The sequence below is a fragment of the Drosophila biarmipes genome, unplaced genomic scaffold (genome assembly GCF_025231255.1).
Source record: "Drosophila biarmipes strain raj3 unplaced genomic scaffold, RU_DBia_V1.1 ptg000017l, whole genome shotgun sequence".
Lineage (NCBI taxonomy): Eukaryota > Metazoa > Arthropoda > Insecta > Diptera > Drosophilidae > Drosophila > Drosophila biarmipes.
The window spans coordinates 5408184-5422342 of record NW_026114535.1 but is presented as its reverse complement, the minus strand read 5'-3'; positions in this window follow the sequence as shown (position 1 = coordinate 5422342).

Genomic DNA, 14159 nt, shown 5'->3' with positions numbered 1-14159 from the left:
TTCCTCTTCCTTATTTCAACTCGTTGTTTGTTTAATTTTCCACTCGCGCTTTTTGTTCGTAAACACTAAATCAGTGGTGAAAAGCGCTTGCGCGACCAGCTGGTCGTAGTGTGCGAAAGGGGCTGCGGGTGTCATAGCAGCAAGCTTCGGACAGGGTGCAGGCCAAGCACATAAGTGCGTGCCGTAGCACGTAGGAACACCTTGGGCGGTATTTCTTTAAAACCTTATCACTAAGATTTATTCCTTTTTATTAAATAATTGAGCAAAGTCCGATCGAAGAGAAACAGGTCACTGCGTGTAAAGGCCCAGATTTTAGTGCAGTACCGGTGAATTCCCCAGGCGGGGATATGGTGGGTAGGGGACCGGGGGCATAACCCCCTGGAGCAAGCCTAGGAGTTGGACTGGTGGTGGGCAGTGGTACGTCGGCAAGCAAAGGACTGGCGGCGCCGGCTAATGCGGACGGATTCCACACGCCACTGTCCAGTTTACCCGACTGGGCCAACATGGGAGCTGACCCAAAAAAAGCAACGTAATGGCGAGAACGCCAGAAAAAAGGCCGGAGAGCAGCGGCAAGCATCCTGGCACCCCTCCAATAGTAGAAAAAGGCAGCCCAAAAGCTGCTGATGAAGAGCAAGGGGGTGTGCTGAATCAGCTTACTGACCTTGGATCGAAGGGAGCTGAAGAAGCTAATGGACGGAAAGCGCTCCATCACAAACCCTATGAGGGAAATAGTCGATGAAATTGACTATCTTCAGAGAGAAGTTCTGTCGGCTGTGCAAGGCAACTTGGAAGAACAGGAAAGAGCTAAGGTGACCTCTAATAAAAACCAGTGCAGAAGTGCTCGCAAGCGGCAATAGCAAGCGACCCAGGGGACATGAAACTGGGAAAACGCTAGCCATGCCAGCAAAAAAGGCGATGCATAAAGCGCCGGCAAGCGAAGCTAGCCAAGGGGGAAATAGGGGCAAACATGCTGGGACCGAGAGCACCAGTAAGCCCCAAAAACCCCCACAGGTGTGGAAAAAAGTAGAACTGAAGGCGAGGAAGCCCAAGGTACGTCAGCCACGAAATGACGCGATAGTTATCGCAACATCTTACGCGTATATCCTTAAAAAGGTAAAGGCAGATCCTCAGCTGGAAGACCTAGGTCAAGCTGTACAGGCCGTCAGGCGAACAGCAAAGGGGGGAACTGCTAATCCTCCTAAACAAGGTCTCTGACCCAAAAACCGCGGATTTCAGAGCAAAATGAAAGCGGTTCTGGGCAGCAATGTTGACGTCAGAGCACTGACTGAGACAACGCTGATCGAGGTGAAGGACATCCACGAGACCACGGACAAAACGGATGTCATATGTGCGGTGAGGTCACAGTTTTAGTGGAACTGCCAGAATCTGCAGTGGTAGGACTACGGGCGGCAAACCGCCACACTAAAAGATATGCCCGACATAGGGAGGCGTCTCATGGAAAAGGGAAAACTCAGGTTGGGATGGACCTGGTGCAGAATCCGCTCAAAGACGCACCCAAAATGTGTTTTAAGTGTATGGAATTCAACCATATAGCAGGGAACTGCAGATCCCAGGAGGACTGCTCTAAATGCTGCTACAACTGCGGCGCGAAGGAGCACCAAGCCAGAGGCTGCAAAGCAAAGGCCTGCTGTATGCTCTGCAAGCGCAAAAAGGAGAAGGACTGTGACCACCCAACAATGAGTGGAAAATGTCCGTACTTCAAGAGGGCTTTGCAAGGGCTGAGGGGCTAATGAAGATTCTTCAGATCAACCTAAACCACTGCGAGGTTGCCCAATCGTTGCTGGAGCAAAATGTCATCGAGCAAAACGTAGACATGGCACTCATAAGCGAGCAATATAGAAATAAAAACTCCGGTGAATGGCTAGCAAATAGTAGCAAAACATCGGCAATATGGAGCTGCGGAAACCCAAGGCGCCAGATTAGCAGGAAAAAAGCGGAAATTGCTTCGCCAGGGCCCAGGTGAATGGTATAGCTTTCTATAGCTGCTACCTGCCGCCAAGCCTTAGTCTCCCCCAGGCAATAAATGTGCTCGAAGAGATTTCAGAAGACGTCTGGGAAAATCGGCTGCGGTAATTGCCGGGGACTTCAACGCCTGGGCTACGGAGTGGGGCTCCCCCCGAACAAATGCGAGGGGAAGGGCGCTACTGGAGAGCTTCGCCGCACCTGAGCTAGTACTGCTGAACTCTGGAACAAAACCGATTTTCTCTAGAGAAGGAATAAGTTCCATCATTGACCTTAAATTTGTTAGTGACGCCTATATGGGTAGTGATAATAAGTCCACAGATGGCCCACCCCGCGTTCCAAAGACCTTGGTAGGGTCAAAGTAGAAACGCTAGACGTGGAGATGGTGCATATGTTATTCGAGGACCTCTCTACAAACGGATCAGCAGACGAAAGGGCAAACCACATCGCAGATTACACCAAGGTAGCCTGTGATGCATCTATGCAAAGGAAGGGGAAACTCCCATCAAGGAGAAGACCGGCATACTGGTGGAACGAATCCATTGCGAAAGCCAGGAAAGAATGCCATAGAGCAAGACGCGCATACCAACGAGCAAGAGGAAGACTCGAATTTAGGGCACTTCAGATATATTACAGGGAAAAAAGACGAGCCCTGGAAAAACTAATAAAAGAAAGCAAAGCAGGTGTTTTAATAAGCGAAGCAATAGACTCCAACCCTTGGGGCTTCGCATATAAACTCGTCACAAAACGGCTTCGGGCATTTAGTAGACCGTCGCCGACATGCCCAGACTTCCTAAAAAGGGTAGTAGAAACACTATCCCTGAGCAAGAGGGTATGGGCGTATAGCACAGATCGTAGACACGAGAAGCATTAAGCTCACAAGTCCTGAGGAAGTCCTTGAGGTTCTTAAGACAATAAAGGACGATAAGGCACCGGGACCTGATGGAATCCCAAATAAAGTATTAAAAATAGCCATAAAAGCAAACACAAAACAGTATGTTGACATGTATAATGCATGCCTAACAGAAGGTGTGTTCCCTAGTTGCTGGAAAACTCAGCGGTTGGTACTCATACCAAAGGGACAAGCAAGCCGAGAAGCGTTCCTCGTATAGGCCACTCTGTATGCTGGATACGGTAGATAAAATTCTTGAAAGAATAATCCACTCCCGGCTAGAAGGTGCCCTTGTCGGAACCAACGGCCTCTCTGAGATGCAGTATGGTTTTCGAAAGGGACTATCTACAATCGATGCCATTGGTAAACTGTGTGAGATCGCAGACAAAGCCATTGAGGGAAAAAGGTGGTTGTACGGCACTAAGCAATGTTGCATAGCGACAACATTGGATGTTAAAAACGCATTCAACTCCGCTAGCTGGCACCACATCGACTCACAGGGTCACCGGGGGAGTCCCCCAAGGATCAGTCCTAGGCCCTTTGTTGTGGAATGTCATGTGCGACGAGATCCTTAGGATCACGATGCCCGAAGGGGCACGACTCATTAGTTTCGCGGATGACGTAGCCATAGTAGTTAAGGCCAAGAAACTCCCAGACGCGGAAAGAATCTGTAATGAAGATGGGAAACGAGCAAGCGCATGGCTCGACTCTAAGGGTCTCGCCTTGGCAGCTCATAAGACCAAAGCAGTCCTGATAAGTAGCTAGCAGAAAGTGGAAACGGCCACTATTAAAATTGGAGAAGCCACCATAAAATCTCGCACAAGCCTAAAATACTTGGGGGTCATGATCGACCACCGGCTTTCTTTCAAAGAGCATCTAGCGTACGCTAGTGGCAAGGCAGGCAGAACCGCGCCCGAAATTTTGCGAATTATGGCGAACACTCGTGGACCGAGGCAACCAGGACGTAGATTACTGGTTAGCGTTGTCACATCGACGCTGATGTACGCTGCTCCCATATGGGCCCGAGACACAAAAAATGGAAGTTATTTGCAGGAGGGTGATTCCGTACAGAGACTGTGTGCCCTGAGGGTTTGCTGTGCGTTCCGCACGGTATCCCATGACGCGGCACTAGTTATTTTAGGAGTAATACCGATGGACCTGCTAGCAGTGAAGTCAGCGGGTATCCGCGCAGGTAGCACAGGGGTCGAAACTGTCGAATCCCTACGAAAAAGGTGCAGACAACTTACCATTGCAAAGTGGCAGGAGAGGTGGGCAAATAGCAGCAAAGGACTGCAGAGATGGCTGGGAAGGAAGCATGGACATGTGGACTTTTACTTAACGCAACTGCTGACAGGACATGGATGCTTTAAATACTACCCGAATAGGTTTAAGCATGAACGTTATCCGCACTGCCCACTCTGCGAGTCGGATAATGAAGACGCAGAGCACGTATTTTTTGTCTGTTCGATATTTGAAAATGAACGTCAAGATCTGAGCATAAGGGTTGGGAGGACGCCAGCCGTTTGTAACCTGGTGGAAATTATGCTTGAATCAGAAGTAAATTTGTCCGCTGTATGTAACATGGCCACAATAGTTCTTAAAAAACTGCACATCTGCAACATTAAAAAAAGAACCTTACTTGTGAGGCATGTTAAAAACTTTGGACTCTGCCGTGAACCTTGGAGCAAGGGAGAAGGTGCCACATATCAGCAGCGGAGCGGAACCAGCGGTTGGAATCAGCGCATGAAGGACAAGTGGGTCAAACAGGAGCCATGGACTTTGGACCCGGAGTGGAGAGATTCGGCGGACTGTGCGCAAAAGGGAAATAACGGTTCCCGGAGGCCCAATATAAAGCCGCAGAGCGCTGGATTGCGTGGGGCCGTGAGCTCGGGGTTAAGCCTATCTAAGCCCAGTGTACCTCGGCCCAAGCACTACTTTGGTTGATCAGTACTGTCTCGAGTGGAAGTTTCCAGGAGAGCCTACGGATCCGACTTGTGAAGTCCCGGATCGGCGTATGCCCGAGAACCCGAGTACCAGAAGACACGCTACGTCCAGCCACGCATCCATGAGCAGTTCGCAGGACACCGTCATCAGCAAGCAAGACATCACATCGCGACAGCCACCCAAGACAGATCAAGCCCCGCAGGTACGGCACGGACAGAAAGCGAAAGGCTGAGGCTAGGGTGGAACGTTTGTTTACACTAGGCGAAGAAGAGAAGTGAAGCTTCGTGGACTGTTTTGACTTTCCGCGCGAAGAGCAGAAACCCCAGTGAGACCATCCGGGACAGAGCCAGGGACAGGCCGAGTGTCAAAAGGAGTGGTCCTGGAAAGCGCGTCATTCTGTTCTCTCAGTCTGAAAATGGTGACGCTTCCCTAAGCCCTCACAGCTGACCCCTAGCGAGTCTGAGGCGTTGCACTACTACACGGACAAGTCAACGTGGTGGCAGACGCATTGTCGAGACAGCCACAATCAGAAACGATTCGAGGGATCAAGGAGGCATCGGCATCGGAAGCCTGCAGCATGCAGCTGGATTCAGGTAGCGACGTGGAAGCTGTGTGCACCGAAAGTTGTACGGGAAACAGTGCTGAAAAAAGACAATAGCACGTTTAGCAGCCCGGTACTACTGGCCAGGCATGCATGAGATTCAAGCCAAATCAGATGCAGGCGGCTGGGAAAATGATGACGCAGGTGCCAGAGGAACAATGGGATACAGTATGTGTAGACTTCGTCGGGCCCCTACCGCGTTCAAAGCACGGCAAGCAAATGTTGCTGTTGCTGATAGACCGGTTCTCCAAGTGGACTGTGTTGGTGCCACTACGAAGTGCGGCGGCTGAGTCCCTAAAGAAAGCGTTCAGGGAACGCATCATCGTGAGGTATGGGGTCCCGAAGGTATTCATAACGGACAACGATGTACAGTAAAGCAGAGTCTTCAAGAGCTTCCTGGCCAAGATGGAAGCCAAGCAACAGTTCGCGGGGCACGATCAGAGAAACAGAGACGAGAAATACCCTGAGATCATGCTGGGAGTAAATACAAGTGGTCCGGAATCTACAGGCTACACACCTGCGTTCATTACTCAAGACAGAGAACCAAGATTACCGAGCGCCCTAGGATGTTCAAAGGATACTGAGGGAAAAGCCCAAGGATAACTCCAAGAATGCTCAAAGGATACGTAGGAAAGAGCCCAAGGATAACTCAATCAAAGGCTTCTCCCAGGGTTCTACGAACTACGAAACTCCAAGGAAAACTCCAAGGATCAACAAATCAAGGAATCCCCAAGGACACTACAAGGCATTACGAGGTAACCATATACAAGGAACACGTTAAGAATAACACTAAAACAATAACTCGGTTGGGACTGATAGGAAATGCGAATCAGCAGTCTGCCGAGGAAAGGCAGACAAACACTGACCAGGGACCCAAAACGCATCAAACCTTGCTGCTAGCGGCTCAGCTAGCAGTTTATTCATTCGCTTTTGCACCAGGACTGAACAGTGATAGCGATCACACCTAATATAACAACTTCAAAAATAATTGTAAAATAAAGAAATAAATAAATATATGAATAAATAAATAAATGTATAAATAAATAAATGAAAAAGTAAATGAATGACCAAATAAAAACACAACTCAAAAATCGTACTGTTACAAAGTCATACAACAAAAATACAAAAATCAAATAATTCTGGTTGGACTTATTTTAGGCCTGATTAACGGCCAACAAAGCAATCTTCAATACTTTTGTTGTATTCCAGCAAATCACAGAAGCCTAAATTCTAAAGAAGAAGAATTTTTGGATATTCTTCAGTCAATCGTGGTTGTAAATGTCTACATTTTCCATCCGACTGACATGAAGGACATCAAAATTTGTGCTGTTTCACCAATAATAAAAATAATTTAAATCTGGCAAAATAATCAACCGTAGTTAAATAATTTTTTATTTCCTCATGCAAATAAATACCCCATTATTCGCAAATATTGAAATGGAAAATTCGAACCCAACTTTTTCTTTTTAGCCAAAAAGGAACTGATTGTATATTCCTTCTTTGTAATCCATAAAGATTTTTGAGATAAAGTCGAATTTTCTTGAAAAGAAAACGAATGAAAGAAAATAAAGTGTTAGTAGAGTACGAACTTTGAACTTATCCGAGAGTCTTAATGAGTGATTACTGTACTCACTAAGGGCCCCACGTTGGGCGCCACCTTTTCTTAATTAATAATAATTAATTATAACTGTAACGTGCAACGGAAGGAAGCTCAAGGCGACAGAGCTAATGGTATGTGCGGGGCACGCTTTAGAGTCCGGCTCTAGCTTGTCGGCTTTGGGGTGGTGGCCTTGCCTATACAAATAGCCCTTTTCTTCGCTAATCATTATAATTAATTAAAGATCAGAATTGAGCGTGCTGCGACAAAAAAATAATTGCTAGAAGATTAGCCGGAAAGAGAAGAAAAATCCAAAAATGTCTCAAAAAAAATAAGAAAAAAACCAAAAGAAAGAGTGAGAGATAAGAAGAGAAAGAGAGAGAGCAAGGAGAGAGAGAAAAAAACGAGAGGCAGAGAGAGGGAGCGAGTATTAAGGTAGGTCATCACAGCTGCATAGCTCTGGTCATCCCTTTTAACCCTACGACAGTGTTGTCAACGGCTCGTCTCGGCTAAAAAAGACTAAATTACTTCATAATTAATAAAATTTAATTAGCAATAAATGTTGAACAATAATAATTTATTATAAACAAGAAAATAGTGCAAAATTATCAATAATTAGTTGTAATATTATAATAATTTTTTCTTTTAAATATGTATAAGTAATTTTTCCCAGTGCTTCATATTTTAATTAGTTTTGCTTGCTGCATGATTTGTATTCCTATAATAATCGTTTTTTTTTCTTTTAGTTTTTATCATTCGATTTAATAATTTTAATTTATTTCTCATGCGTTTCTTTTAACTATATATGTTGCGTGTATGTGCCTAATGAATCATGTCAATAAAATGTATGGGTTTTCAATAAAAAAAAAACTTACAGACGGAACTCTAGCGGCGGCGATCGATCTCCGGCGAAGTACTGAAACCTTGCACAATCGCGAGGCATAAGGAAAAATAATATGTATGTAATTCTGATTTGATTTAAACTTGCACCGACTTCCATTATTTATTGATTCGATTTGATTTAATTCTCTGTTTCTTGGTTAGGCATTTAGCCTGAAAAGCTTTTAGCTGTCTTGTTTTATAACTTGTACGCATCACTTTCAACAATTGTTTAAATTTCCTAAAATTTTCCTTGCTCTACATTTTTATTTTTTGATCAACTGACTAATTTGTGTTGGTACATTTGTATTGGTATAATTTTCTAGCGCTTTGCTTTTTAATTTATTATACCATATAGTAGAGCTTTAATTTTAATTCAAATTTTAAATATTTTGTGAACAAATCAGTTTTGAATTAAATCATTTTATCTGACATTTTTCTTTTTATGTTTTTTCTTTTTTTTCTTTTACTTTTTTCGTTGTTTTAATTTTTTCATCATTTTTTTTTATGTAATTTTGAAGTTCGGCAATCCTAAATTTTAATAATATATTTCTATTTAAATTTGTGCGACAGAGTCACGCTCTACTTTTGCCTTTCTAATTTTTCTCTTTTTAACTATTTTTTTCTTTCAAACAATGTATCGCATCGCTATTAAACTTCTGTACTTTAATTTACTTTAAAATTGTTTTAAATGTATGCTCGCATCACTTTTAAACTTTTGTTCTTTGGAATTATTTTAATGGTATGCTCGCATCGCTTTTCACACACACAAGATTTGGAATTTCCGAACTAGTCGCTGAGGTTGACGACTAAAGTTGAGGTTTAAAGATTCAGATGCTGGCCACAGATGCGCAGGTCCAAAGTGCGGCGGCAAAGATGGCGCTCACTAGCGCTTCGCTGGCCGCTAGTGAGCCGCCAAAGATGGCACTAAGTGGCGCTCTGCCGGCCGCTAGTGAGCTGCAAAGAAGGCGCTCGGTGCCGCTCCTCTGGCAGCTAGTGCGGCGACAAAGACGGCGCTCGGTGCCACTCCGCTGACAGTTAGTGCGCCGACAAAGACGGCGCTCAGTGTCGCTTGAAGGCACTGTCGCGCTCAAAAAGAGCCGAACCACAAGGCCAAGAAAGCAACGAAAACGGCTTGCGAAATTGACAATTTAAAAAGAATCCAACGCTCACCAGACTCAAATCCAAGAAAATAACCTAATTGGGACTTATGCACAAATATTTTCACACAATTGCAAATGCGCGTCTTTGCTCGCCTTCTCAGCTTAAGTTGGCTGCGCTTGTGCGCGGTGCAGCTGGCCAAACGTCAAGCTAAGCTTTTCAACGCAGCTGACGAAACGTCAAGCTAAGCTTTGCAACGCAGCTGATGACTCATCAAGCTGATCTTTTCAGTGCAGCTGACGCATATTTTAAAGCTCGGCTTTCCAGCGCAGTAGATGCACTCAAAGTTGTCCCCGAAGAGACGCGAATCGTTAGCATTTTTAGCATACTGTTCAAAACAGTCGGTATTTTGCTGTACGACTTGATTTGGCTGAACTACAAGTGAAAAACCAATAAAAACTGAGTATTTTTGAACAAAAATTTTATTCAGAAAAATTACAACCCCCACCCATATCAAAAATTTTAAAAATTGATCAAAAAATAAAATGTCCCTAAAGTGACGCGGATCGTTAGCATTTTTCGCATACTGTTCAAAACAGTCGGTCTTGTAGTTGTACGACTTGATTTGATTGAACTACAAGTAAAAAACCATTAAAAATTAGTCTATTTGAATAAAACCTGAATTCAAAAAAATTAACGATTCCCACCCTTACAAAAAATACAAAAATTGTTCAAAAAACAAATTGCTCCCAAGAGACGCGGATCGTTAGCATTTTTCGCATACTGTTCAAAACAGTCGGTATTTTTGCTGTACGACTTGATTTGGCTGAACTACAAGTGAAAAACCAATAAAAACTGAGTATTTTTGAACAAAAATTTTATTCAGAATAATTACAACCCCCACCCATATCAAAAATTTTAAAAATTGTTCAAAAAATAAAATGTCCCTAAAGTGACGCGGATCGTTAGCATTTTTCGCATACTGTTCAAAACAGTCGGTCTTGTACAAGTACAAGTAAAAAGCCACTAAAAAATGAATACTTTTGAACAAAAACTGAATTTAAAAAATTTACGACCTTACAAATAATGCAAAAACTGTTAAAAAAAAATAAATAAATTGTCCCCAAAGTGACGCGGATTGTTAGCACTTTTCGCTTACTGTTCAAAACAGTCGGTCTTGTAGTTGTGCGACTTGATTTGATTGAACTACAAGTAAAAAACCATTAAAAATTAGTCTATTTGAACAAAACCTGAATTCAAAAAAATAACGATTCCCACCCTTACAAAAAATACAAAAATTGTTCAAAAAATAAATTGCTCCCAAGAGACGCGGATCGTTAGCATTTTTCGCATACTGTTCAAAACAGTCGGTCTTTAGATGCACGACTTGATTTAACTGAACTACATGTGAAAAACCATTAAAAATGTCCATTTTGGATAAAAAACTGAATTAAAAAAATTGCTTAAAATGTCTAATCTGCATTTTTGTTGTTATAAGATCTACCATAAGGTCTATATCACATTCGCCCAGGTTCGCGCTTCGGATGCTGTTCCCGTTCTTCTTTGTGCCGTCGAGCTTACCATATTTCTTGCGTAGCTCCGGGTGATGTACTGAAACATTTGTTTCTCACTGCACTCTCATCATCTTCTGTATCTTTTCTTACGCATCAACATCACTCGAGCTCTTGTCGTCCGCTTCGTGCGACATTTTCCGTCCGCCTGCCTCTAATATCGGCGCGTTTCTCGGAAATAAAACCGTTCTTTTCACTGAAACTTGCAACATTGGAAGGCTGGACATAACATACGAGGTGTGTTCAAAAAGTAAGGTGACTTTTCAAATTTCGCGGGCAACATATTTTCGATTATCGATTTTTTTGTTTTGTGATGTTGGTACACTCTTCCCTGACATCTGTACCAAGTTTCAATTGAATCCCCTTTTTTGTTTAGTTGTGAGAGTCGTAAAGGTAACTAGTTGTTTTGCGTGCTCAGCGATTTTTTGCTATCAAAAAATATGGATCAAAGGATTTGCATCAAATTTTGTGTAAAAAATAAAATGAAGTGCTCTGAAACACTTGAAATGTTGACAGTGCATACGGTGAAACTGTTCTAAGTAATTAAAATGTTTACAAGTGGTACAAACTCTTCCAAGATGGCCGGGAAGATGCCAATGACGAGCCTCGCTCTGGACGCCCAAGCTCGTCAACAACTGATGAAAACGTTCAAGCAGTGAAGAAAATTGTTTTGGAAAATCGTCGAATCACTATCAGAGAAGTTGCTGAAGATGTCGGTATATCGCGTGGCTCGTGCCATGAAATTTTTCAAACGTTTTGGGCATGAGTCGTGTATTTAGCGAAGTTTATTTCAAAATTGCTGAATTTTGAACCGTCGCATGAGCATCGCTCAAGAGCTGTTGGATGACGTCAACGACGACCCAGGTTTACTCAAAAGGGTCATAACTGGTGACGAATCATGGGAATATGGTTATGATATCGAAACCAAAGCCCAATCGTCACAATGGAAGAGCCCAGGTGAGCCAAGACCGAAAAAAGCACGCCACATTCGATCAAATGTCAAAGTTTTGATCACTGTATTCTTCGATTACCATGGCGTGGTGCATCAGGAGTTCTTACCATATGGTCGTACGGTCAATAAACAGTATTATCTGGAAGTTATGCGCCGTTTGCGAGAAGCAATACGAAAGAAACGTCCAGAACTGTGGAAAAACAATTCATGGCTTTTGCATCACGATAATGCCCCAGCTCACTCATCTTTGCTTGTGAGAGATTTTTTGGCCAAAAAGAACACCGCAATAATGCCTCAACCACCATATTCACCGAATTTGGCCCCATGTGACTTTTTCTTGTTCCCAAAACCAAAGAGACCTATGAAAGGACGGAGATTTGCAACGATTGAAGAGATAAAGACTGCATCGCTGGAAGAGCTCAAGGCTATACCGAAAAGTGCTTATGGGAGGTGCTTTGTGGATTAGAAAAACCGTTGGCATAAGTGTATTGTATCTGAGGGGGATTACTTTGAAGGGGATAACATTAATATTGATAAATAAATTAATAGTTTTTCTTGAAAATACAAAGTCACCTTACTTTTTGAACACACCTCGTATTATTATATTTCTGAAGCAATTAGTTGTTTTGATGATTCCACAAGGCTAGAATTTGATGGAATTTCTTCATTCTTTCTCAAGAATTGCCAGCCTCTACCCACCTCTGCAAATTATGTTCTTCTTCTCTTTGTCTTAAGGTAGATTCCCTGGTAAATGGAATATTTTTAGAGTCATGCCGGTCCATAAAAAGGAAGTAATTTTGCTATATCGAACTAGAGGCCAATTGCTAAAATTAGCAACATACATAGCTATATTGTAAGAAAAAAATAATTTTCAAAAAATTATCTTTCTTAATTGGGGGTTGTATCGAATCTTTCCCTTATGGCTTTATGCCTAATCGATCTACGACGACCAACTTTGCTGTTTTTTCCATGCATTTGAGGATTATTCGTAGATGGACACGATCTACACAGATTTTGGCAAAGCGTTTGACAAGGTTTGTCACTCTGCTAAACGTTTCAAACTCTCTGAACTTTTCAAACTTGGCTTGCACTCCTCATTTCTTAGTTGGATAGCATAGAATTTGGATAACCGAGATTATCAAGTTGAAGTAGGTGGTGAATAAAGCGACATTTAGTCAACCTCACGGTAGCTCACTTGGCCCTCTATTTCAAATTATTTTATTATAAATGACATTCGTGGCTGTATCGATTTTTCTAACTTGCTTCTTTATGCGGATGATCTGAAGATTTATAGGACTGTCAGTACCTACATGATTCGATATTGCTACCTAGATAATATCGGTAGGGTGTGTTCTTAGAATAATTCGCCCTATAATCTTAACAAATACCAAATCGTTCGCTATGGAAAACGTAGTACAACCATTCTAAACTCTTCTCACAATAACCACAATCTCTCTGTCTTGAATGATAAAGTTGATCTGGGGGGATAATTTTATGAAAAATGTTTGTCTAATGAACACCTGAATTTCATATTACCAAAAGCACGTGCAATCTTAGGCTTTGTTAAGCGTGACACGTATCCGTATTCCACACTGTCTGTTTACTCTGCGTTCGTCCTTTCTAGAGTTAAATATGCTTCCTATAAATGGAATCCTTCGGGAAGTGTCCAGATCAATAGAATTGAGAGGTTGCAGAAAAAGTTGTTTAAGTTTGCATTACAATTCTTGCATTTTATCGCAACGGCGCCACCCTACGCTAGTCAGTGTTCCCAGCTGCATATTGTATCTTAAAGGATTAATTATACGGCAATCCTTTAAGATGCAAGTGGCCTTCTCTTTCTGAAAGATATGCTGGAAGGAAATATTGATTGTCCTTGCTTGCTGGAATGCACTAACTTTTTATGTTCCTGCCAGGAATCTCCGTATCTTAGTTCCCTTCATGGACCGCCAGTACAAACTATACACGCAATGACCCTGCTCTGAAAATATTTAATTCCCTGCATTCGACCATAAGATTTAATTGGGGTCAAGAAAAATTCGCTAAGGCATTTAATAGATTTCTGATAATAGATTTAAGTTGATTTATTTTAGCCAGGATTTATCCAATATCCAACAATAAATAAATAATGCATAATAAACGATTATTGACATCATTTACACTTGAACTTTGCTGACGACGAAATATTTAAAAGTTAGCAAACCGCTGAAATTCTCAAGAAGAAAGCACAGTTATCTAGTGTTGCCATAGTTTCTATTGGTCAAAATAATTTTTATCTTCTGATTTAAACATTTGTTTTTATTTTAATAGATTTTATACCTCTACAATTATTGAATACAAACTGATTTGCAACTGTGAGCCGTCACTCTCAGGCAGAGAGACAACTTGAAACCCAACTCGAATTCACAAAACTCGGGCTAAGTGCAATCAAGATGCTCTGATCGGTAACCTGTACTCATCGAAGTATTTACTGGTATATATGCACGTTGGTAAGTATATGAAGAGAAAAAGAACAGCACAAAGCATCCTGTTGATTTAGTACAATAGATTTGAATTGTTAACGAACTTTTTACTTTAAGAAAGAAAATACTAAAATGTTATAAAAATCTCGTACATACCACCGATTGAAAGGTGAAAAAAGT